Consider the following 25515-nt stretch of genomic DNA (forward strand, 5'->3'; position numbering starts at 1 on the left):
TTTAAAGTACAGTCACAGCACAAACCCTTCCATTTCACACACAGGTTAGCCATATATAGAACTTTAGCTATTGAACATATACATCTGTAAAACGCTTTACACGCCTCCGTCATTAAATCAGAAAACATGGCATTTCATATTTCATGTCAATATCAAGATAACATGCTGAATGTGGTGTAGGGTCTAGCTTACTCTTTAACCTAGCTACTGTAACAATGAAAAAATATTTTCACATTCACATGGAAATTCGGGATAAATTAAACGTTAGATTAGATGAACATACCTCTCAAATAACAGCTTTCTTTTTGACCACAAATCGACATCGTCAACTCATTGGAAGTTGGAGGTAGACGCTAGCTCGTGTCAGCTTCGTGCTTCTGACTGACCATTATACTCCAGACCCGGCGCCCGCTGCCCGCGACCTGCTGCACCTGCCTGGCCACCCGCTGCCTGCCCCTCCCCCCACTGATCAAAGATCAGCTCACACAGCTTCAGTCCCATCACTACTATAATGGTCAGAAATATAAAACTGACCCTGGGTCAGTGTGGCTCTAAATCAACAAATGACCTGAGACGTCATCTTTGATTGAGAGGTGTTTCTATTGGTTCTTCGTTCTTGTGTTGATGAACATGATGAACTACCAATCAGTTCTGGGGTGGCCACAGGGTGGCCAATGAGATTTCAGGGGTGGCCCAGGCCACCACAGGCCACCCCCTAAAATCGCCACTGCTTCCAATAAGTCCCAGCTGTACACCATATTGGATCTAAAGTCAATATTTGCAATCTTCGCACTAGACTGCTAACCAGTCATTGAGTGTTGAAGTCTAGTTACCATAAAATTTGCTGTCTTATCTGAACCTTAAACATTATAATCTCTGCTCCTTTGCAGACGGACACATACCATACCCACTAAAGTTACAATATCTTTCGTAGAATACCAGATTTTCAGAGAGGAATGAAAGCAGAAAAGATTAACTTACCATCAAAAGCAAGAAACATTCAGCTCTGCTGTCATGTTGCAATATGTACAATTAAATGCTTTCAGGATAGCACAATTAAAATCTGTCCAATCAGATTTGACCACAGATGTGACCACAGTGAAATCAAAGCACAGCTAATTAAATTGCATCACCAATTCACTAGAACTTACCATAAAACACTTTAAGATATTTGTCATATAATGTCACAAATGTTCAGATAAATAATAATAATAATAATAATAATAATAATAATAATAATAATAATAATAATAATAACGGAGATACTAACATGTTCTCAAATTTAAGAGTTATTTTACATCTTAAGATATCATGGAGTGAAAAATGGGGGAGTAGATTGTGACCACATTTTGTCTAGTCTAGTTTGGTCTAGACATAATTAAAACTAATGTCTTATGTCTCAGTAACTGGCAGGTGTATATGTCAAGACTTTCCTCACCAATTATATGAAACCACTGCTGTAACTACAATTGATCTTTACATTCCTAAGGTGTCATGTGGTATGTCTAATTAAATTCATAATTACTTTATGAATTACTTTATTTATACACGTCCAATATTTTCTTTCAATTTGTTGTCATTTATTAAGTCAATATAGTAAAGATCTATTCTGAGAGGTTGTATCTGTTTAATAGTGTATATACTGCACATGCATCAATCAGATTTTTTTAATTTTTATATATTGTGTTAAATAAAATGGTGGAAGTTTTTATATTTTTTTTTATTTTTTTTTTTTTTATCAAAAAGGCAGACTACTTTGTCTTAGGCTAATTTCGTAGCTAACAATAATTTTAATATAGCATAATTTAACTGAACATAATATATTATGTATCCTCAAACACAATTAATATTCACTCTTTTTGCATAATTTGGCAAAATTATAGCTTGATTGGAAATGACACCCAATAAAAATATATTTACCTTGATTTTTTCTATTTTCTTCACACATCATGTCTTATATTTAATATCAAGCTATTCACTGACAATTTTGTCTACTTGGTAAACAAGTACACTAACTTTTGGAATAACTTTATTGGGGCAACATTGTCTGGTGTGATGGAAATGACGTCACATGGGACGGTCAAACAAATTATAGAAATTATTTAATACAGTAATTATTAAAATGTTTTTATTTCACACTTTGTTTATATTGTCATAGTTTTAACATGTAATAATTATAATATACAATGATGAGCCAAAACATTATGACCACCTGCCTAATATGCTGTTTGTCCTTCGCTTGCCGCCAAAACAGCGCCGACACACCGAGGCATGGACTCTACAAGACACCTGAAGGTATCCTTTGGTATCTGGCACCAAGACATTAGCAGCAGATCCTTCAAGTCCTGAAAATTGCGAGGTAGAGCCGCCGTGGATCAGACATGTTGGTCCAGCACATTCCAGAAATGCTCAATCGGATTGAGATCTGGGGGATTTGCAGGCCAGGGCAACACCTTGAACTCTTCATCATGTTCCTCAAACCATTCCTGAACAATATGTGAAGTGTCACAGGGTTCATTATCCTGCTGAAAGAGGCCACTGCCATCAGGGAATACCATTGCCATGAAGGGGTGTACCTGGCCTGCAATGATGTTTAGGTAGGTGGCACGTGTCAAATTGACGTCCACATGAATGGCCGGACCCAGGGTTTCCCAACAGAACATTGCCCAGAGAATCACACTCCCTCTACCGGCTTGTAGTCTTCCCACAGTGCATCCTGGTGCCATCACTTCCCCAGGTAAACGGCACACAGGAACACAGCTGTCCACATCATGTAATATAAAACGGGACTCATCGGACCAGGTGACGTTCTTCCACTGCTCCAAGGTCCAGTTCCTATGCTCGTGTGCCCATTGTATGCACTTTCGACGGTGGACAGGGGTCATCATGTGCTACGCAGCCCCATAAGCAGCAGGGTGCAATGCACTGTGTGTTGTGACACATTCATCCTGTAACCATCAATAACATTTTCTGTGACTTTTTCCACAGACTTTCTGTCGGTTCAGATCAAACGGGATATCCTTTGTTGCCCTCGGGCATCGATTAGCCATGGGCGCCCAACACCCTGTCACCAGTTTGTGGTTTGCCTCTCCTCAGACCCCTGTTGGTAGGTACTCACCACTGCTGACTGGGTGCACCCCACAAGCCTTGCCGTTTCAGAGATGCTCTGACCCAGACGTCTGGCCATAACAATTTGGCCTTTGTCAAAGTCTCTCAGGTCTTTACTCCTGACCATTTCTCCTGCATTCAACAAGTTGACCATGAGAACTGATTATTGCTTACCATCTAATCTACCCAGACATTGACATGTGCCCTTGTTAGGAGATGACGTTATTCGCTTCATCTGTGAGTGGTCATAATGTTTTGGCCCGTCGGTCTATATACATTTATCACAGGAGATTTCTGTAATTTTAATATATTGTGTTAAATAAAATGTTGGAATTTAAATGTTTAATTTTTTTTATATATTTATTTTTTTTATTAAAATGGCAGGCAACTTTGTCTTGCTTAGGCTAATTTCAATCAATATCAACCCCTGGGACATTAAAGTGCCAGAAGTTGAAGACACACCCTTATATGGTAAAATTGTGTGTTTCAAAACGTTGTTACATAACCTAACGTCTCGGCTACTGTTGTAACCTCCGTTCCCTGATGGAGGGAACGAGACGTTGTGTCGATGTAGTAACACTAGGTGTCACTCTTGAGAGCCCCAAACACTTCAGATCTTTGAGAAAAGGCCACTGAGAATTGGCAAGTGGAATTTGCATGCCACTCCCCCGGACATACGGGTATAAAAGGAGCTGGCTCGCAACTACTCATTCAGGTTTTGTGCTAAGGAGCCGAGGCAGGGTCCCGGCCATTTCAGCGGGTAGAACAGCATTGTGGCAGGGGGGGACAGTTTCTGTCACTCACACGACGTTGTGTCGATGTAGTGACACTAGGGGTCCCTATACGAAACGGCACAACTAGCTGAATCGTGTTACGTGGACTGCCGGTGCAGGTGCAAGCAAGCTGCTGCATGCGTAGTAGCAGGTGCACCGGTCTGCACATAGCCTCCCCCAACGCCCCAAAAAACATTGTATAGTTCCCCACATCCCTAGGGGTGGAAGAGACGTATCTAGTATGGAAGCAGGCTGGCGTGGCCTTTTTTCTCTGTTTTCTCTCCACAGAGTATTCAGTTATTCGGCCTGGGCCATTTTAATGCTCAATATATGCGCCGGGGAAGGTGTTCTTTTCCTATCCTATTCTTTCAGGGTGAAAAGACCCCATGGAGACCACATCCTGCCCAGAGGGGAGGTAACATGTGGCAAGCACGTCATGTGGGCTCAGAGCTGCACATGGAAGAGGCGCAGTGGTAGGTCCAGCCTGAAAGGGGAGGAGCTCTATAAACATGGCGAACGGGACAGAGAGGGCTCTGTCGAAGGGAGATGCAGGTCTGCCGACAGGGAGACCGTACTGCGGAAAATACATCACAGGGGGTTACCGGAGTAACCGGCACCAGTGGAGCACCTACCTCAGTAAGGGCATATTAGCACATGTACTGGTTCTGGCTGTGAATTCCTCCACTGAATTCGTGAGCCACAGGGCTAGGGAGGAAGGACATCCAGGGTTCATGGGTTTGTGAACTCGCATGGGAAAAGAAGCACACATCTTCGCCTCTTTGGAGGGGAAAGGAGCTACACAACGATACACCCGGCCAGCTGTCCATATTCCTGAACTTACCTGTTCGTACCTGACAGAACACGGGACAAAACCGGCTTAACCCCAAGATTGTAAAATCTTGCAAAGGTATTGGGTGTCGCCCAGCCCGCTGCCCTGCAGATGTCTGCTAGAGAGGTGCCATGGGTCAGTGCCCACGAGGATGCCAGACTCCTTGTGGAGTGTGCTCATATTCCCGAAGGGGCAGACACGGCCTGAGCTTGGTATGCCATAGCGATGGCATTCACAATCCAGTGGGCAAGCCTCTGTTTGGAGACAGCGTTCCCTTTCCACTGTCCACCAAACCAGACAAAGAGCTGCTCAGAGCATCTAAAGCTCTGCGTGCGATCCAAGTAGATGCGCAAAGTATGCACCAGACACAGCAAAGACAGGGCTGGGTCAGCCTCCTCCTGGGGCAGCACTTGCAGGTTCACCACCTGCTCCCTGAAGGGGGTTGTGGGAACCTTGGGCACATAGCCCGGCCGGGGTCTCAGGATTACGTGAGAGTCACCCGGACCGAACTCCAGGCAGGTATCGCTGACAGAGAATGCTTACGACCCTCTTGATGGAGGTGAGCGCAATCAGGAGGGCCATCTTCAAGGAGAGAGCTTTCAACTCGACTGACTCTAGCGGCTCAAAGTGGGCTCTGCAAAGGCCCAGGAGGACCACGGAGAGATCCCATGAGGGGAACAGGCGTGGCCTAGGAGGATTCAGCCTCCGGGCACCTCTCAGGAACCTGATGATCAGGTCGTGCTTTCCTAAGGACTTACCGTCCATTATATCATGGTGTGCCACTATGGTGGCCACATACACCTTCAAGGTGTAGGGGGACAGCCATTCCTCCAGCCTCTCCTGCAGGAAGGAAAGCACTGACCCAATTGCGAGTCTCTGAGGGTCTTCAGCTCAGGAAGAACACCAATTCACGAACCGACGCCACTTCAGGGTATAAAGCTGCCACGTGGAGGGAGCTCTGGCCTGAGTGATCGTGTCTACCACTGCTGGTGGCAGGCCACTTAGGTCTTCCGCATCCCATCCAAGGGCCAGACGTGGAGGTTCCAGAGGTCTGGGCTCGGGTGCCAGATGGTGCCCCGTCCCTGAGAAAGAAGGTCCTTCCTCAGGGGAATTCGCCAGGGAGGGGCTGTCATGAGGAGCATGAGATCTGAGAACCAAGTCTGGTTGGACCAATACGGGGCCACGAGGGTGACCTGCTCCTCGTCCTCCCTGACCTTGCACAGGGTCTGTGCAAGTAGGCTCATTGGGGGAAACGCATACTTGCGCAGCCCCTGGGGCCAGCTGTGTGCCAGCACTTCTGGGCCGAGGTGGACCCCCGTTGGAGAATACCAGAGCGGGCAGTGGGAGGTTTCTCGGGAGGCAAATAGGTCTACTTGTGCTTTGCTCCAAATCAGCTGAACCACCTGGGGATGGAGTCTCCACTCTCCCCTGAGCATCACCTGCCACGACAGCGCGTCCGCTGTGGCGTTGAGGTTGCCCGGGATGTGAGTGGCCTCAGTCGCCGCTGACTCCAGAGCAGGAGATGGCGGGTGAGTTGCGACATGCAACATGAGTTTAAGCCGCCTTGGCGATTTATATACACTACTGTCGCTGTGTTGTCCATCCGGACCAACACATGCTTGCCCTGGATCAATGGCAAAAGCCTCCGCAGGGCGAGCAATACTGCCAGCAACTCAAGGCAGTTGATGTGCCAACACAGTTGGCCGTCAGAGACAACGTCGTCCTACAGGCCTTGGAAGGGAGTGCCGGGCGATCCCGCCAGGTGGCTGCGCTTTGCGGGCACAGGTGCACTGCAACCGCCTTATCCACCTGAGGGACCTCCGTATACCTGTGGGCCGCCTCGCCATCGAGGTTAGTGAGAGTGGACGAGCTTGGAGGTCAGTTTCGGGCAGAAAAAGGTGCCCTCCACGACCTTGTCAGCTTGTCATGCACTTCCGGGAAGAAAGGGATGGGGGGGCGTGGCTGTGAGCGGCGCCCCGAACCCAGGAACCAATCATCTAGCTACGAGGGCTCAGGGGAGGGTGGAAGGTTCCACTCCAACCCGACACACGCGGCGGCCCGGACGAGCATGGCGGTCATCTTGCCGTCAGCCTCAGACTGGGCAGGCCGACCCAAAGGTGGCAGCCCAGTCGAGTCCTCGGCATCTGACATCACCAGTACGCTCTCCGATGCAGCGATCGAGCACTCATCCCGCTCCGGGGCTCTGAAAGGGACACTAAGCTGGCCCTGGGGCGAGCTGGTCTCCTCTCGGAACTCGCCAGGGGCAAACGAGCGTGCTGGGGAATGAGAGGTCCGCGGGGATTTACCCGGCGGAGCTGCACCCATTGAAGCCCCCAAATTGCCTCCAGCGCCAGCCGGGCCAGCCTCGTACCTGCAGGTAAAAGGCGAGGCGCAGGGGGCGGCTAGAGTGGCTTTCCCCCGGAAGAAGGAAAGCCGTGACCGCAATGTTGCCATGGTCATATTCTCGCAATGAGAACACGAACCATCCACGAATGCTTCAGTGTGATCGCTGCCCAGACATGTGAGGCAGCGCCCGTGGCCGTCGGAAGCGGAGAGATAGCGACGGCATCCAGGAATCACACAAAGCATCTTTAAATCTTTAAAAAGACGTTCAACGTCAATGTGTGTGCTCTAATAGAGAAAATATACTCTTTAGCATGAATATACACACTTTTAGTGCTGTTGAAGCGCCCAGGGGCAAAATCTGCACTCGTTGTGCAGAAGGAGAGAAAGCCGCTGGAAATGCGCCGTATATCCAACAGCATACGCTTCTTAAGAGGTGAATGGAACAGCAGTAGTATTCAGCTCGCTAATAGTACAACCGCTCGGCTCCGAAGAAAAAATCTGAACGAGTGGTTGCGAGCCAACTCCTTTTATACCCGTATGTCCAGGGGAATGGCATGCAAATTCCACTCGCCAATTCTCTTTGGCCTTTTCTCAAAGATCTGAGGCGTTTGGGGCTCTCAAGAGCGACCACTAGTGTCACTACATCGACACAATGTCGAGTGAGTGACAGAAGGAGAAAGATGTATTTCATCAGGAAACTTCTAATTAACTTTATTTTTATTTTTTTATTTTTTTTGCTCAAGTCAAATATATTATAAATTGTTTACTGTAATATGACTAAAACAACTAGGTTTACACCAATTTTAAGGTCAACTTAGGTAGAAATAGTGTAGCTGAGGTGCTGTGTATCCACTTTTTTATAACACACTTTCATTATAATAATTTCCCCATTTCAGTGGCTGACTGGAACCAATAGAGGTCAGCATTTCACCTTGACGTCCAAGTACCCAGGACACCTTCAGTTTCATAATCCACATAAATAATTGTACAGATAGGAACCAAAAACTTAACTACATTTCCGTTTTAATGAATGTATAAGTTTTAAAATATTTGTGTAAACACACACAGCCTCAAAACACATTATTGGACACAAAAGTTTTTTTTATTTACACCAAAAAGGTCAATTTTCTCAAAACAATTAACACAGTCTTTTGTTGTCCCAAACAAGTTGTACATTTTCCTTGATTTTCATAATTTTCTTAAAACACTACACAGTTTTTTTGGATCCAAGGTTTATGCTTTCAAGGTTGTCAACTGCCTTCATAGTGTTATCTGCTGCTTTAGTAATGCACACAGTGAAGAAAATGCAATTGACTAAATTAGTGAATTACAAGTAGTGAATATTAAATTTGCTATCTATAAAAGGGGTCAGATGTGAATACTCAGAGCAAACAAGCAATGAGGGAGAGGAAGAGAAAGATGAAACAGAGGTGTAGACTGAGAAGGTGTAGAGAAAAAGGAAATAAGAGAAGGATGTGATGAGGAAAGCTGAAGGTTTCCGAGGTGGGCATTGAAAGGCGAGAAAAGAGCATGTGGAAATGGTGTAATGATGGTGAGAGGAAGAGGACAGGGTGGAAATGGAGACTAAATAAGACAGACAAGGCTCAAATGATCTGGGAGTCTCTGTAATTCATCATGTTATGAATCATGATCTCTCTCGGAGACAGACAGAGTGTTTGGCCTAATGTGAGGAGATCTACAGTGACTTCAATCTCAATAACAAAAATAAATTGGTCTGCATCTCACAATCAACAACAAGGGTCAACAAGAACCCAACATCTTGCCCTTATCTTAGCTTTGTTGTTCTGTATTGGGGCCACACAATACTGTACACTCATCGAGCACTTTATTAGGAACATCTGTACACCTACTTATTAAGGCAATTATCTAATCAGCCAATCGTGTGACTGCAGTGCGATGCATAAAATTATTCAGACAAGGATCAGGAGCTTTAGTTAATGTTCACATTATGTGATCTCAGTGATTTTGACCATGGCATGATTGTTGGTGCCACATGGGCTGGTTTGAGTATTTCTGTAACTGCTGATCTCCTGGGATTTTCACGCTCAACAGTCTCTAGAGTTTACTCAGAATGGTGCCAAAAACAAAAAATATCCAGTGAGCGGCAGTTCTGTGGACAGAAATCCCTTGTTGATGAGAGAGGTCAACGGAGAATGGCCAGACTGGTTTGAGATGACGAAGGCTACTGTAACTCAGATAACCACTCTGTACAATTGTAATGAGCAGAATAGCATCTCAGAATGCACAACACATTAAAAAAAAAAAAAAAAAGGTGGATAGGCTACAACAGCAGAAGACCATGTTGGGCACTTTATTAGGACCATAGTGTTCCTAATAAAGTGTTTGGTGAGTATATATAGCAAAACAGCAATTTTTATTTATTATTTTTTTGTTTTTGTTTACAGTAAACTTCCTCCTTCGTCTTTCCAGAGGAAGAACAACTTGAGCAAACTTTTTTTCTGGTGGTTTGGGACAATGTCCAATTCCACCATACTTTGCTGCATGAGTGGTTTGAAAATCACCCATATATTGTGATGTTGTTTCTTCCACAATATTCTCCTTTTCTGAATCCATTTGTGGAGTTTTTCCTCCTAATGGAGATGTAAAGTGTAAGACCACAACCTCTATGACAAAACAACTCTTCTCCAAGCAATGAAAGAGGCTTGCAGAGATGCATGGAATCAATTTTTACATTGTCCATTCATTAGGTCCCTACAGTAGCTTGATAAAACATGCACACAATGGAAGTGGATGATTTTTGGATGATGGCAATAAGAGCAGTAGTAGTAACAGAGATTGAAAAGGTTTGTGAGGAACTTATCCAGTTTTGGAACAGGCAAAAAGATATTCCTGGTGCTGTCAATCGACCAATGAGCTGCTGACCCTAAATCATTGAAACAAACAGTTCTGTGAGGTAACTCATATTGAAGCACAATCATATTCAGCGTGTTTGAGCTAAAGCATACCAATCTATTAAGTTTCTTTTTCAGGGTTTATTTAAAACAGAAAGCCAGTGTATGTAGTAGCTTTGTAGAGTATACTGACATGATGCAGTCACAAATACACATACCCAACTGGTTTGCATTATGTTTGTTTTTTAATGCAGAAATGATAACATTCAAGACTTTGCTCACCTCCATAGGGGTAATTTAAGGGTGGGATGGGTGGGACATGTCCCTACCACTTTTTGCCTTTGCCAATTTTGTCCCTACAACTTTTCAAAATCGCTTTAGTCAGGTAAGTGTCTTTAAATGCAGAAGAAACATCTGTAGTTCTTGAGCAGGCATTTCCATTTTGTTTGTGTGTTTTATAAGTAGCGATCTGGCACTAGAGTTTATTTTTAATGTTATATAATATGAGCTCGTTGCGGCTCTTATCAGAGACGTTGAGTGTTCTCTTGTGCATCCAGGTATGCACTCTTCTCACTCCGCTATTCCAAAGCTTGCGCTGGTTTTCAGTTCAATCGCAAAGCAAAATGCAAACAGATGTTCACCCGCTCATGATATACAGTACTGTGCAAAAGTTTTAGGCACTTATGAAAAATGTTGCATAGTGAGGATGTCTTCAAAAATAATGACATAAATAGTTTTCATTTATCACTTAATGTCATACAAAGTCCAGTAAACATAAAAAAAATGCTAAATCAATATTTGGTGTGACCACCTTTGCCTTTAAAACAGCACCAATTATCCTAGGTACACCTGGACACAGTTTTTATTGGTTGTTGGCAGATTGGATGTTCCAAGCTTCTTGGAGAATTCACCACAGTTCTTCTATCTATTTAGGCTGTCTCAATTGCTTCTGTCTCTTTATGTAATCTCAAACTGACATGATGTTCAGAGGGGGGCTTTGTGGGGGCCATGACATCTGTTGCAGGGCTCCCTGTTCTTCTGTTCTAATCTATTCTATTTGCAAAAGTAAAGTCTAACATTTATATTTCCTATTGACACACTAAAGCTGAAGATATAAATAACCATCTTAAGACAAATGCTTTTGTGAAACATCTTATGTGCCTAAGACTTTTGCACAGTACTGTACATCCACTGTACAGATGCAATCTTCGTTTCTCAAAATAAAACAATTATATTAGGGTGGATTAGAACCTAAAAATTCTTGTACAAATATACTGATCAATGGATTAATTCACTGACTAACAAATGTTGGGATCAATTTATCAAATTAATTATGTGAAGTATTTATTGTAGCACTTGAATTGGTCATCAAGAATTACAATTTCTCAAAACAGTAAAAGATTATGAAATTATCTGCATGTAACCTAGTTAATATAAATAAAATAAAATATTTTTGTCCCATCCACTTTTTTAAACAAAGTGACGCCCATGCTAACCTCAAAGATTGGCTCATTATCACTGCCTCTGTCTTGCTCCAACTGCATGAAGAATCATAATAATTGCAGTTCAATTAACAGACCTGAACCTAATGAATTTTAGACAAACACCCAGGAGAGACAATAATAATCTTCAGCTTTTAAATTTACCTTAAAGAGTAAAAATCATACACTTGTTTCTATCACAAACAGCAAAATATCACACATAATAGTAATAACATAACATAATAAAATTAACTTACCATCATGCATGAAATCATCCTTAATGTAATAATGCAATATGAATGTTTAAATGTTATTACAGGCTTTGCATACAAATGCTTTAAGCAATCTGAGTTTACCAAACTTTGTGAAGTAATCACACCAGTAATTAACTTCTTAGCGTTTCAAAATGTCTTAATTAAATTAAGTCTTAAAATGAAAACTGTGCAACTGACCTCAAATTAATCAAATATATTTGTTACACCCAAACAAAACATAACCAAAATTTGACAGATAATTTCTGAGGTAAATCTACGCTTTATAATGTGGTACATCCATAAAAAGGGTGTAACCACATCTAGTCTGGTTTAAACATATCACATCTAATCTCTCCATAATCTGCAGGTGTATATTTCAGGTTGCTCTTCATGGATTATCAATTCAAATCAAATTCATCTTTGCATTCCTAAGGTGTTGTGTGTTATATTTACTTAATAAACTTAATAAAGATATAACACATTTATCATTTTCCTTTGTTTTGTTGTCAGTTGGTCAACATGGTCTATTCTGATTGGTTGGACAAAACATTTATATGCTGCCAAAAAGACTTGCATATAGCAAATGCTTCAAAAGCAACTAGTATAATAAGACTTATCATCCTTACACTCTTCATCATTCATTTTTTCTTGTTTAAAATAAGGTGAGTTTTTTAAATTAATTTAATAAATTTAGACAAAACTGTACATTTGTTTGTCTCATATATTGTATGTTCATATATTGTATTGAGTTTATTAGTGAAATGAAAAAAAAATCCCTGTTTACATTAACAATTGCTTGTAAGGTTTTATAAGTACAAATAATTCAGAAACCCTTTAAACTTTTCTTTTCTTTTTTGTTTCTATAGGTCCATGCACTACAGCCCCATGAGGTCTGTGATAATAGTGGTTGGGCTTCTATTCTGTGCTCTTTGTTCTACCGTATGTCACAATGAAACAGTAAATAGTTGATAAAGATCATATTTTAGATATGTTTTTTCAGTGATTCAGTTTTGAAACTGAACATATTTATTTATTTTTTTAATATTAGCAAGCCTGGGAAATGCAGCCAGGAGATGTCTCTATAAATGTTGGTGTAAGTATTAATGTCTTTATTATGTATGTGTTATGTGTATGATTATTAATGGATTATCCAAATTACCCTTAAAAAAAGTTTGAAGAAATTAACAGACACAAATGAAACAGTTGTTGAAATTCAGTAAAGGTTTAGGACTATTAAATTCATGTGAATTGCATAACTTGGATCCTTTGGATGAGATATGTTTGCGTTTATATATACATTTTTAAGATCTCTAAAACGCTAGAGAATATTTGGTATTTTTCTCAAGAGGGATAATGAGACACAGAAGACTTCTCAAGTCTCAATATGCTCACCATTTGAATTTTTTTCTGTCTATTCTAGGATACAGAATTGAGATATTAATAAGATCTCATTTGTCATTAGTCTTTCCTTTCCTCTTTAGTTTACTGAAAGCTTTGCTTGCATTTAAAGTGCAGTGTGTGTGAAAGTAGATTAGCTTTTTGAGACAAAAACCTCATAAGAATAGCTCAAACGGTCATTCTTTAAATTATTTTTTTATTTCACAGAGTCTCAGATTTATTCGTCGTCCCTTGGCTCAGCAGTCTATCAACACTATGACCAGTACATACTACTACCCTTCTCCAAGACTGGAATACTTGAACCCTTTCAGCCAGAGTCCCCTGGACCCCATCAGTTTTGGTTCTAATGTCTTTCCATATTATTACCCATCTTTCTATAATCCTCACGGTGCTCAGATGTACACAATTTATCCTTACCTTAGTGGAAGTCAGATCGGTCCACTGGTTATCAACTTGAGAAATGTGTAAAGAGTTCCACATGACATAAAATTTAGTAATAAGCCGAAGAGTTTCATCTGTATGAACAGAAAATGTGTCACTCATTGGAGGGATTAAGCATAATACATCATGTGATATAAATATGTGTGGTGTGATATATAAAGATATATATAAGGGTTGAAATATAAATTAACTCACTCCAATCCCATGTTGTGCTAGATATTATTATCTCTCATGAGCTGTGGTTTGGACTCATGATATGATTTTGCCGATTTTAAGTAAAAAATAACAAGCAAGCAAACAAAAATCACACATTGTGTTTTCACAAAACATGTTGGGACGACATTATGGATTATTATAAAATAACACACCCACTAATCTTTATATAAATTGATAGCATTAGATAAAATGCTGTCCATTGTTTAATAAGCTACTTTTCATGATTAAATAATATTTATTGGCTTTTAAGAAATTGTAATTACAATGCTTTTGAATATACTGGAGAAGCTAGCATAACTTCCATACATCTGTTGTCACTATTTTATTTGTTTTATTTTTTTAGCATAATGTACTATGTTTTGTGGGATATATAGAGAAACAAGACACCCCTTTTTTCCTTTTAACTTCTTAATTTCATTATACTGTATTTAATTGTTCAGCAGTTCTGTTATTTCTGTGTTACAGTAATTGGTCATTCAGTAGCTTTGGTGTTTCAAATGACGACCAGTGGGTGTCAGTAGGTTGTCAGTAATCAAGCGTGCTAGAAAAGAGACTTCCTCTTTAAGAAAGATGATGACAGGGAAATGAAGCAGAGTGTTAAAAATGTTGTCTGTAATGATGCATCCAGCGGAATTTCAATAAAATATCAACAAAGAGACACAATCATCAGGTGTTGTACCTTTTCTTTGACACCATAAGGGCAACACACTTTGGCGAGCCAAGCCAGAAGTTGGTCTGTGACATGAAAAGACAGGGATCAACTCCATAAAGATGGGCCTAAAGAGGGGAAATGAAAAAACAAGCAACAGACTGGATGAACTTTATGAGAGGGCAAGTACCGCATTAAGCATCCTTAACCATGACCAGCTTCTGCAGTTATGTGTATTCTTAAAGTTTTTAAAGAATGTTGAACAATTTGCTAACAAACATAAAAGAGCCCTTATCAGAACAGTGGAACAGACGTTTAATGGGGTAGAGCACGCTAATGAAGCGGAGGCAGCAAGCTAGTACATCCAGGATCTCCTGCTTTTCATCGAGGAGCCCAAAAGCAGAACTGCAGAAGACATTCCTGACCACCTGGAGTCAGCTCATCCAAAGGTGATCAGTGAAATGCATTCAGAAGTACAGAAAGACCACTGTCAGTTTAAGAAAATTCCAGAAATAGAAATACAGGCCCCTTGTGAGAACTTGGATATTGATTTGCATCTCAAAAGAAAAAGTTCTTGTTCAAGGCTGTTGAACTCAAAGACAGATTGTTGTTTGCATCAAGAGAAAAAGATGTGGGAGAGCAGTACAATCCAGACCTAATCCAAAGAATATTCCTTAGGTCAATGTGTACAGGATTTTTAAGTGACAGCATCAAGTTCCAAATAAAGCTTGATCTCAGTGATCCCAGGGTCTCTGATGAAATCCTAATTGAGAGGGTAAATGAAGCAGCCAGTCTTTCATGCTGAAAAGACCAGCATTGCTATTCACCAGCTTATGTTGTGCTGTGAGTGCTGGTCCCCCAGCATGGGATGCTGGTGTGCTGGTATCAACACCAGGCTTTTAAATTAGCTTAACCAGCTTCATTAGAAAGACAATGCTGGTCAACCAGCTTCACCAGTTTGGTTTTGTGGCTGAAAATCATGGCTATGTTGGTCCACCAGCTAGACCAGCACCAAGCCAGCACTAACCAGCATAACCAGCCTAGACCAGCATGGGAATTTCATGCTGGTTAAGCTGGTCTTTTTAGCAGGGTGGAGTTGGAGAGACAGTATAAGCACAAAAAACCACAGTATTAAGCCACCTAGAGACAATGAGTTTCACTTAACGATGATGTAAATAAAAATCATAATCACCTCAAAAGCTTGTTGCTCTGAACTCGTCATCAAACACAGGAAAGCGCCACACAAAACACACCAACACACCCACCAAACACTCTGATATTCATGCCTTGGTAGCTGAACTGAGAATAAATGTCTGAAATGAAAAAGATGTTCCAAGGGACCAGTAATAATAACACAAGAGGACTGGGAGCAGAGAGGGGAGCAAGGAGGAGAGGCTGCTGGCAATGAACAGGTGACCAGTGTGAGCACTGTTTTAAGTGTGGTCAGGACGGACATGTGGCTTGTGGGGGCAGGGCTCCGCAGCAAATTCTCTCTTGAAATGCACCTGGAAAAGTGTAAGGGGGGTTAAGTGTACATACTTGTGGTCATAGATCACTATGCTCATTTTGCCCAAGCTTATGCAACAACAAATAAATCAGCAAAGACAGTGGCTGACAAACTGTTTAATGAGTTTGCATTGAAGTTTGGCTTTCCAGAAAATATCTATTTGAGAATCAACTTCAGCATCTGGAAGAGCTGTGTGGTGTCAGGGGCTCCCATACAACACCTTAAAACCCGCAGTGGAATGGCCATCTGGAGAGATTTAATCAAACATTGTTCTCCATGCTCAGGACCCTTACAGAGGAGTAGAAAACAAATTGGAAATACTATCTACCAAAGTTTTGCATGCATATAACTGCACTACTAATGATGCCACAGGTTTCTCCCGTTTCTTCTTGCTTTTTGGCAGGACTCCAAGATTTCCTGTAGATCTGTTATTTGGCATGGAACCCACAGATCAACATGGTTCATAACAAGAATTTGTAGATAAATGGAGAGAAAGGATGACTGAAGCCTACAGGATCACATCCAAGTCAGCAGATACATCTGCTCTGAAAGGTAAATTGCAGTATATCTACAAAAAAATGGGGGAGACCTGACACAAAGCAGCCGAGTTCTTGTAAGAAATATGAGTGAGAGAGGAGGTCCAGGAAAGATCTCCTCCTACTGGGAGGATAAGATGTATGTGGTGGTAGGCCGAAAGGGTGAAGATAGTCCTGTTTTTGAAGTGAAACCCAAGAATGAGAAGGGAAAAGGGAAAGTGCTCCATCGGAACCTACTCTTGCCCTGCAATTACCTACTCTTTAACACCAAGACTCCTTTCCAGTATCGGAAATCTAGTGCAAACTGAAAGACTCACAAATGATAAAAACCCCACACCAGGCAACATCTGTCTGATCAGCAAACTGAGAATGAATATGAATCATATGGGGATTTTGAAACAGTGTCATGATCCCGCTCTGTCTGCCCTTTGGTCCCTGTCTGTTTTCTGTCTGTGTGTGTTTGTTGTGTACATGTGCATGAGTCTTTGTTTGTGTTTCCCAGGTGTCCTCCCAACTCCACCCCCTCGTTTCCTCTGGCCTCACCCCTAGTCTAGTCCTCGTTATGTTGATTGTCTGCAAAGACATTCTATTTCCATCCTGAAATGTGTTTTTGAACACTGAAATGCATTTTTGAATGTAACGTGTCAATCAATCACAATATAAAAAAATCTCTAATATGATATATTTGTCCATATTGCACAGCCATACACTTTGGTGGTCTCTGCTGTATCTTACTTGTAATATTTCATATAAAAAAGCAAGTGTGCACAACTGCATGTTATTTCTGGTAGTTCGCAATAGGTTATGTGTGCGTGCATGTGTAAAGGTGTGTGTATGGTGGCGAAGGGCCCTCTGGAAACCTGCAAAGAGACACATATGTGGAATGAAGGAGACGCGGAGCACGATCCGCCGCTTGCGGAACCGCCCTCATGCTCAGATCTGCTTGGGGAGAAAATTGAGAGGACAGAAGCTGTATGTAGCTGTGGGCAGCTGAACCATGGTCAGAGTGGATTCTGCTGTGGCAGCAAGCTCACACTAAAAGGTCTGCTCTGGTTTGGAGAGATGGAAAGATGTTTGTAATTAGAGTGGCGGTCGTTTGAAAGAAAGTTTGCTTGTTGTGTGATTAAAACGAACTACACAGCAAGGTAATCAAGGCTGAGAGGAAACACCGTGCGGGAGAACGGGTTGAGTGCTTCGGAATATTGTTTGAATTAAAATTAAAGCTGTAATAGAGGTCAGGTGATGTGAAGCTGGAGCAGCCCTTGAATGCGGAGGCAGCCTCATGCTACAGAGGATCTGTATACAGCCATATGGAGCTGGACCACAGGTTTACAGAAAAGCAGTGGCTGCTTTGCATTGGTAGCCTCCTGCTAGGGTCTGCTTTGGTGAGGAAAGATTAGAATTAAAGAAAAGACAGTTAAAGTAGCAGTCGCAATTGCCATGAAATATTAAAATACTGCTGCGGCAGCTTCTGTTGTACAACATGATAATTGTGATGGAAGAGCTTATCTGATAAGAGCAAATGAGCTGAGTCATCCAAGTCTGACGTATAGATCTGTTTGTGGGTAAGTGGGTGGGAATTCAGAGAGAACTGACACTGAGGTGAAGAGGTTGCTTTTATACAAAGATAATTAATTTGATGATTAGATGGCCGTACTCCTCCCGAACTTACATTTAGTAATTGAAGTTACTGGACCACTATGCATTTTCGTTACTTTGTGTTTTCAGTTATTGATTCTTTATTGTAATTTATTTATGATTTTGCAGGTTTGTCTGTCATATGGGGTGAGGCTTCTGCGATAACTGCATCAAATGATGTCATCCATGTGGAAAACTCCAGTTTTGAGTGATTCATATCCTCAATCATCACTGATGTGGTTTGAGTGGGAAAAGTATCTGTCTGAGCAGCTAAACCAGACTGCTTTGGGCAAATGAGCTGTTACAATCCCTCGATAAGACAGGAAAGCTCTCACATATCCATCATTAATGATGAGCAATCAAACTGCTCTTACAAAATATTAAATTCACCATTTACCGTATTTTATTTTTTTTTTCTCCATGAACAGCCTTTCACAGTATGGCATACATTTCAGAAATGATATAGGTCAGTGGTTTTCAATGGGTTTTGTTTCAAAACCTAGATTTTACACTGGATTTCAAGTGGCGACCCAGTACAGTCGCAAATGTGTTTGTCATACACAAAAATGTCCTTAAAATCAACCAGGGAAATGTATTAATATTAACATGAACTGCATATGCCCAACAATATGCAAAATTATTAGCATGACCTTGGCTGCATAGGAAAATTGACAATTAAAAACAATGTAAAAAAATAATGTAAGCAGACACTAACATCATTTTTTTTATTTTTTTTATTAAATAATAAAAACAATTTTTTTATTATTTGTGCTTTCATTAAATTTCTTTTTTAAATGATATATATATATATATATATATATATATATATATATATATATATTTGCATTTGGCATTTTTTTTCTCTGTCGGCTGCGACCGTTTTAGAACAGACCTGGGTCACAACTCACTAGTTGAGAAACACTGCTGAACTTTTTAGGCCCATGTAGCCTACTTATCAGGTTTTATACTGTATTTTATACTTTCATACTTGAATTTACAGTAAATTATCACATCAGTTCATATAAATGTATACCATCAGCAATTTATTTAAATGCTCATTTAATTAAACATTTTTAGAAGTAAGCAGTTGAGTTGTGAGATACACTACCCGTCAAAAGTATTGAAACACTTACTCATTCTTTATTATAATTTTTTTCCACATTTTAGAATAATAGTAAAGTCATCAAAACTATGGAATAACATAAATGGAACTATGGGAATTATGTTGTGACTAAACAAAATCCAAAATAAATCAAAATTGTGTTATATTTTAGCATCTTCAAAGTACTCACCCTTTGCCTAGAATTTTCAGAAATGTACTCTTGACATTTTCTCAACCAACTTCTTGAGGTATCACCCTGGGATGCTTTTTAAACAGTATTGAAGGAGTTCCCATCTATGTTGGGCACTTACTGGCTGCTTTTCTTTATTATTTGGTCCAAGTCATCCATTTCAAAAACTTTTTTTTATTTTTATTAAATTTTAGTTTTATAATGAAATAAATTAATATGTTGGCACAATTATATTTTTGTCTACAAAACTAATTTCAAACATTTAATCATACGCCTTCAGATCAAAAGATTTTTACGATCATGACAAACATTTCAGTCAAGTGTTTCATAAGTTTTGACTGGTTGTGTATATAGAGTTCTGCATTCCTCTTGTAGCAAAAAACAAGTAGCAGACAGTGTGGGTTCATCTAAACAATGCGTATGGGTAGTGGAATTGCATGATTTACACTCTTGTTTGGATTACTAACACAGCATTTTGCAAGGCATTTTGCAAGAATTTGGTAGAGACCCGGATGTTGCACAAATGTTTACCTCTTTTAATGTTAACATCTTTGTGAGAATTCACTGGACCAAGCCCTGGTTTACTCACAAGTGTTCAGTATTTAAGCCACAGTACCACATATGGTGGGGAAAAGACAGACTGTAATATTACAATAGCTGGACAAGAACAACTGCACAAGGTAACTCATTTAATGTATTCATGGCTTTCATTTTTAATCTTGCTAAAGGATTTATTATTGTTAGTTAAATAATCAACAGATACAAACAAGTCAAAGTGTTAGACTGTGTGAGATACACAGTATTCATACTTTAACCATTGTTTCTCTCTTGTTTGTAGGATGAAGTCATTGCAGGCGATGATACTGATGCTATTCATTGCATCAGTCTTATCAAGACCAGTAAGTTTTTTTTGTTTTTTTGGGAACATCTTGTTTTCTTCAGCTATAATCAAGGGTGCAGTCAAATATGTTTTAATTCTCTCTCACACACAGTCTGTCTTTTCATTTCGTTAACTCTTGCTATCATAAACAGTATTCCTTGATATTTCATTCACTATGACAATAGTTTATAAGCATTGTGATCTCTGACTGCTCATTTTGTTGTTATTCTCTTATTGGTAATACTAAACGAAACACTTCATGATTCTTGACTCCTTATGATTCAGTGTATTTCAATGTAAAACATAGATAAATCTAATGCAGATTTTGTTTATTAATTTATACCATTTATTTGCAGCTTATTTCTGATTCAGAGAGACATGTCTGCCTATTTCTTAATAATCAAATTCCCTTAATTTCTAAATGTCCAAATTATATCGCTTTTATAGCGTATATGAACTGTACTCATTGATATTTAAAGCACTGTAACTATGAGTTAAAGGTGCACTCAGTAATTTTTTTCTCATTAAAAAATGAGGAGTTTTACTCCTAAAGAAATGAATTTTAATTTTGAAACATATGTATAAAATCATGACCACTCACATGAGATGAAGACTCCAATCATATCAGTAACCTTATAAAAGCTGTTTTATTCTACATGGAAAGGGTCCCCCACATGGGGGCAGCCATGTTAGAATCACATGACCAGCTGAATACTACTAGCCTTATCCCAGGAACCGCCCTGCTATTGGACACTTTTACTGTTGGATTAAATTAATCTTGGCTGACTGTGAATAGTGAATTTCTACAAAGGCATCTGTAACTAAAAACTATTGATTTTGAATGATGCTGCATCCACGCCGCTAGGTGTCACTGTAACTCCAAGATGACACTAACAAAAAAGTTGCTGAGTGCACCTTTAAGTGTATCTTAGTTATATCTGACTAAACACTATTCATTTCTAAGTACATGCAGTAATATTAAGTACATGCAGTAATATTGTCAATGATGATTTTATTTACTAAATTATTTATATCCTCAGTTTTTGTTGCGCAGCAACGGCAGCGGTAAAAGGCCTTACAGAGGGTTTGATTCATCCGACTCTGTTCAGTCAAGCTCCAGTTCAGAAGAAAGTGATTCATCCAGGGATGAGAGTGATTCACATTCTGATTCAGATGGGAGTTCTGAATCAAATGAGTCTAAATCCAGTAAATCTGAATCTTCAGAGGAAAATACCACAGCTGTACCAAGCACCATTGCTCCACCAATCATAACAAATCAACCTGTGACTCATGTGCCAACAAACCCACCAATCATCCCAACAGAAATCATCACAAAGTGTGTTACTGTAGATGTGACCAGTTCTAAGACTACTGAAAGAAGAGGAGATAACTAAATGTTACTTTTGAATGGTCTTTTTATGCACCTTTACAAAATCTCATGAATGTGTAATATTAATATTGATTGTTGCTTATTGTTGCACCTTTTGCAGTGGAGGGAAGCAGCCAGTTGTTTATTTTTGCTACAAAGTATCCCCATTGTATTGAGTGAAGGGAGAAAGAGAACATTTTATTAATATTTTTTTATTATTATTAAATCTCATTAAGTGTTATACAGAAGGCAGTTAAACTGGTGTGTAATGAAGGTCTTCATACTAATATAAATTCTCTGTTATCTATTTAAAATTACTTCATGATTACGCTACGAAGAGTATAAGAAATATGAAAACGCCTATGTTATACCAATGTAACTGTCCACTTTTTCCTATCAGTCTAATTCAACAATGCACGTATCTAGGCTATATGTAAAACATATATATGAATATAAATGGAAAGGTTCAATAAATTGTAATAATTCATTGGGTTTTGTCCTTCTGCTTAGATAAAAAAAAAAACGTAAGTTAGAATAACAGCACCATCATATGGCATTAAAAAGAGCTACAACAAATTTACCAATTTACATGTTTTTACTTAGAAGTTTTCTTAAGCTACAGAGAGCTTCAAGCTTGAAAAGAGTTTACACTAATTATGTCTAAAATAACTGGCTTTATTCAGGTCAAAAATAGTATTTAACATCACTGAATCAACCTGAATACTTTAGGTTACACCAACAAAACAAAACTTAAAGGTTCTCAGGTATAGTATATAGCTCCTTATGATAACAATTGCAGGTTACCATTCTTTATAGTGTACTTTAAAGTACAGAACATTAACCAGGTAAGACAGAAGAGCAGAATTTATTAATTTCAGACAGGAATAAAAAAGAGCTATAATAAAATACAATCTAAGTAATATAGTAAATGAGTTTACATTAAGTCTTAAAGGGATATTCTGGGTTATTATAAATACAAATTGAGCTCTAAGCACAGCATCTTTTGCTTGCTCTCAAATACCACAGAAAAAAATGAAAAACACAGGCACAGTAATGCACTTACAATGGAAGTCTATGTAGACCAAAGGTTTTAAAGACAGACATTTGATGCTCCTATTTTTGTTAAATCATAAAAATAGAAAGAGCTGTTAAAGGAATAGTTCACCCAAAAATGAAAATTCTCTCATCAGGGTGAGTAACCCTCATGCCATCCCAGATGTGTATGACTTTCTTTATCTGCAGAACACAAATTACAATTTTTGTAAGAACATCTCAGCTCTGTAGGTCCTCACAATGCAAGTGAATGGGTGCCAAGATTTTTATGCTCCAAAAAGCACATAAAGGCAGCATAAAAGTAATCCATATGACTCCAGTGGTTAAATCCATATATTCAGAAGTGATATGATAGGTATGGGTGAGAAACAAATCAATATTTAAATCAATTTTTGCTCAAATTCTTCTCCATGCCCAGTAGGGGGCGTATGCATGAAGAATGTGAATCACCAAAAACACAAGAAGAAGAATGTGAAAGTGAAAGTTAAAGTGGAGATTGACTGTGCAGGGAGGATAATTTATATTAAAAATTACGGTAGCCTACATATACTGTATCTGAATATGTGTCTTTCTGTTGTTAGGTTAATATTATATATGGAAAGCATCTGTAAAACATTACAGACGGTGATGGTGTGGATCATTGTAGTTTGGTTTGATTTGATAGCTCTGTGATTTACCAGATGTAATTAAACTTACTGTACATTGAGAAGAACCTCACTTAAAGGGGTCATGAAATGCTTTTTTTATATATAGTTTTATTATCTTCCCTGAGGTCCACTGATAATGTTATTAAGGTTTTTTTGCACCAAAACCATCATCATTTTTTTTATTTTTTTCCCCAATTTTGGAATGTCCAATTCCCACTACTTACCAGGTCCTTGTGATGGCGCAGTTACTCACCTCAATCCGGGTGGTGGAGGACAAGTCTCAATTGCCTCCGCTTCTGAGACTGTCAATCCGCACATCTTATCACGTGGCTTGCTGTGCAGGACACCGCGGAGACTCACAGCATGTGGAGGCTCATGCTATTCTCTGCGATCCACACACAACTTACCACGCGCCCCATTGAGAGTGAGAACCACTTAATTGTGACCACGAGGAGTTTACCCCAAGTGACTCTACCCTCCCTAGCAACCGGGCCATTTTGGTTGCTTAGGAGACCTGGCTGGAGTCACTCAGAACACCCTGGATTCCAACTCGTGACTCCAGGGGTGGTAGTCAGCATCAATACTCACTGAGCTACCCAGGCCCCTCAAAACCATCACAATTTTGCAATATATGATAATTTTCCACCCTGTTTCTAGCCCTCAATCTGAAACGCTCAGTTTTGGCATAAGCATCTCATTAAACTTCAACGTAAACAGCCTCTGTTATGATTGGCTAACATCATGCAGCCCAATTTAAATCTTGAATTTGAAACTCAATCGGAACAAGCACCAAAACATTATAAAACTAAATTTAAGGGTTTACACATAACACACATCCAACACATTGCATCCGAATATATTAAACGGTTAATCTCAAGCTCAACTTTTAACACTCAGCACCATAAACTATCAAAAAGTCATGACATTTGAAATATTCATGAATTAAACTGTTTACTTACTGTTCTGCATCAGGTCCAAGTGTTTTTAACTGTGCCATCCTTCAAGAATAGTTGCTTTGCAAAGCTTGAATCAATTTATGACTGGTTCACAAGCGATCCACGCTGATATGAGCTGAAAAAAACATGCAATCCACCCTGAAATACAATGAAGACACATCTACATGATGCACGCACGGTGTGAACTGGACACACACATACAGCGTCAAATCGGCGGAAACGTATAAAAAAAAGTCAAAGATGTCCATCTAGTTCATGTTTTCATTCACCAGCAATTAAAAATAGTGCAGAAGGGTGACGTGTTTGTGCTCAAAACAACAAGAGGCACAGCAGCTGAATAAAACTGAATTGTAACTTGACACTACTTTTAAAAGCTGCCTGAGATATGTATCAATTGGTCAAAGACGTCTGTCTAGTACATGTTTATTTACAAAAATAATCCAGATGGGTCCTCTCTGGTGTTCAGGAATAGTGAGGCCACAGTAGGCCTATTTGTCCTGCTCTCTCTCTAAGTACGAACTGAGCGCAAATGGGCAGGGCCAAAGGTCCAATGATTTTAAGTAGGCATTATTGGTTTTCGCTGTAGAGGCGGTCATGAATTAATATACTCCTAGTGACGTGGATAGTTGCAGAAGTAAATGATGCATTTTTGCAGCTTGGTTTAAATAAATGCTTTTATTGCATTGGGGATTAAAATTTTGAGTTCTGAAATGTACAGTATGATTTTTTTTTTATAGTAGAACGACCTCTTATATTTCAAAATAAGGAAAATTTGCCATTACATGACCCATTTAAGATAAGTCATGCACCATATGCTGTTACTTTGTCAACACCAATGTCATTTGTTGTAGAAGAATTGACATTTTATTTAGTAAAGTATTTATTTTTGGAAGAAATGGCCCAGACTGCATGTACAGTCAGAACAGGCTAATTACAGAGGAGTATAGACTCCTACGAACTTCAAAGTTTGACAATATGTGTCTGGTATTTGTACATCAAGACACTGGCAAAAGAAAAAAGAAAAACAGATCAGAATGTTGTTTTAAAGAAATCAAGACATATCTCCAGGTCTTGTAAATTAGACACCCCAACATCATAGCATTACAGACAGTCATTGCATTGCTCTGTGGGAAAAATGCAAATGAGCAAAGACTGTTACGGATTAGATAACATGCTATAAACAGATGGCTTACAGATGGCAATAGTAAGGTAAATGGCAATTTGAGGTACTGTATCATGTCTGTAGTACAAACGGTGTAGGACATGTTG

General features: G+C 39.7%; 1 long non-coding RNA gene across 1 annotated transcript; it reads left to right on the forward strand.

The window, feature by feature from the left end:
• The first annotated feature begins 19864 nt into the window (after positions 1 to 19864).
• Positions 19865 to 22077, forward strand: LOC127433156 (uncharacterized). The gene is made up of 3 exons (XR_007895857.1): positions 19865 to 20021; positions 20180 to 20240; positions 21262 to 22077. It is a non-coding gene; the product is annotated as an uncharacterized LOC127433156 (long non-coding RNA).
• Positions 22078 to 25515: the final 3438 nt, after the last annotated feature.

The sequence above is a fragment of the Myxocyprinus asiaticus genome, chromosome 43 (genome assembly GCF_019703515.2).
Source record: "Myxocyprinus asiaticus isolate MX2 ecotype Aquarium Trade chromosome 43, UBuf_Myxa_2, whole genome shotgun sequence".
NCBI classification, from domain to species: Eukaryota; Metazoa; Chordata; class Actinopteri; order Cypriniformes; family Catostomidae; genus Myxocyprinus; species Myxocyprinus asiaticus.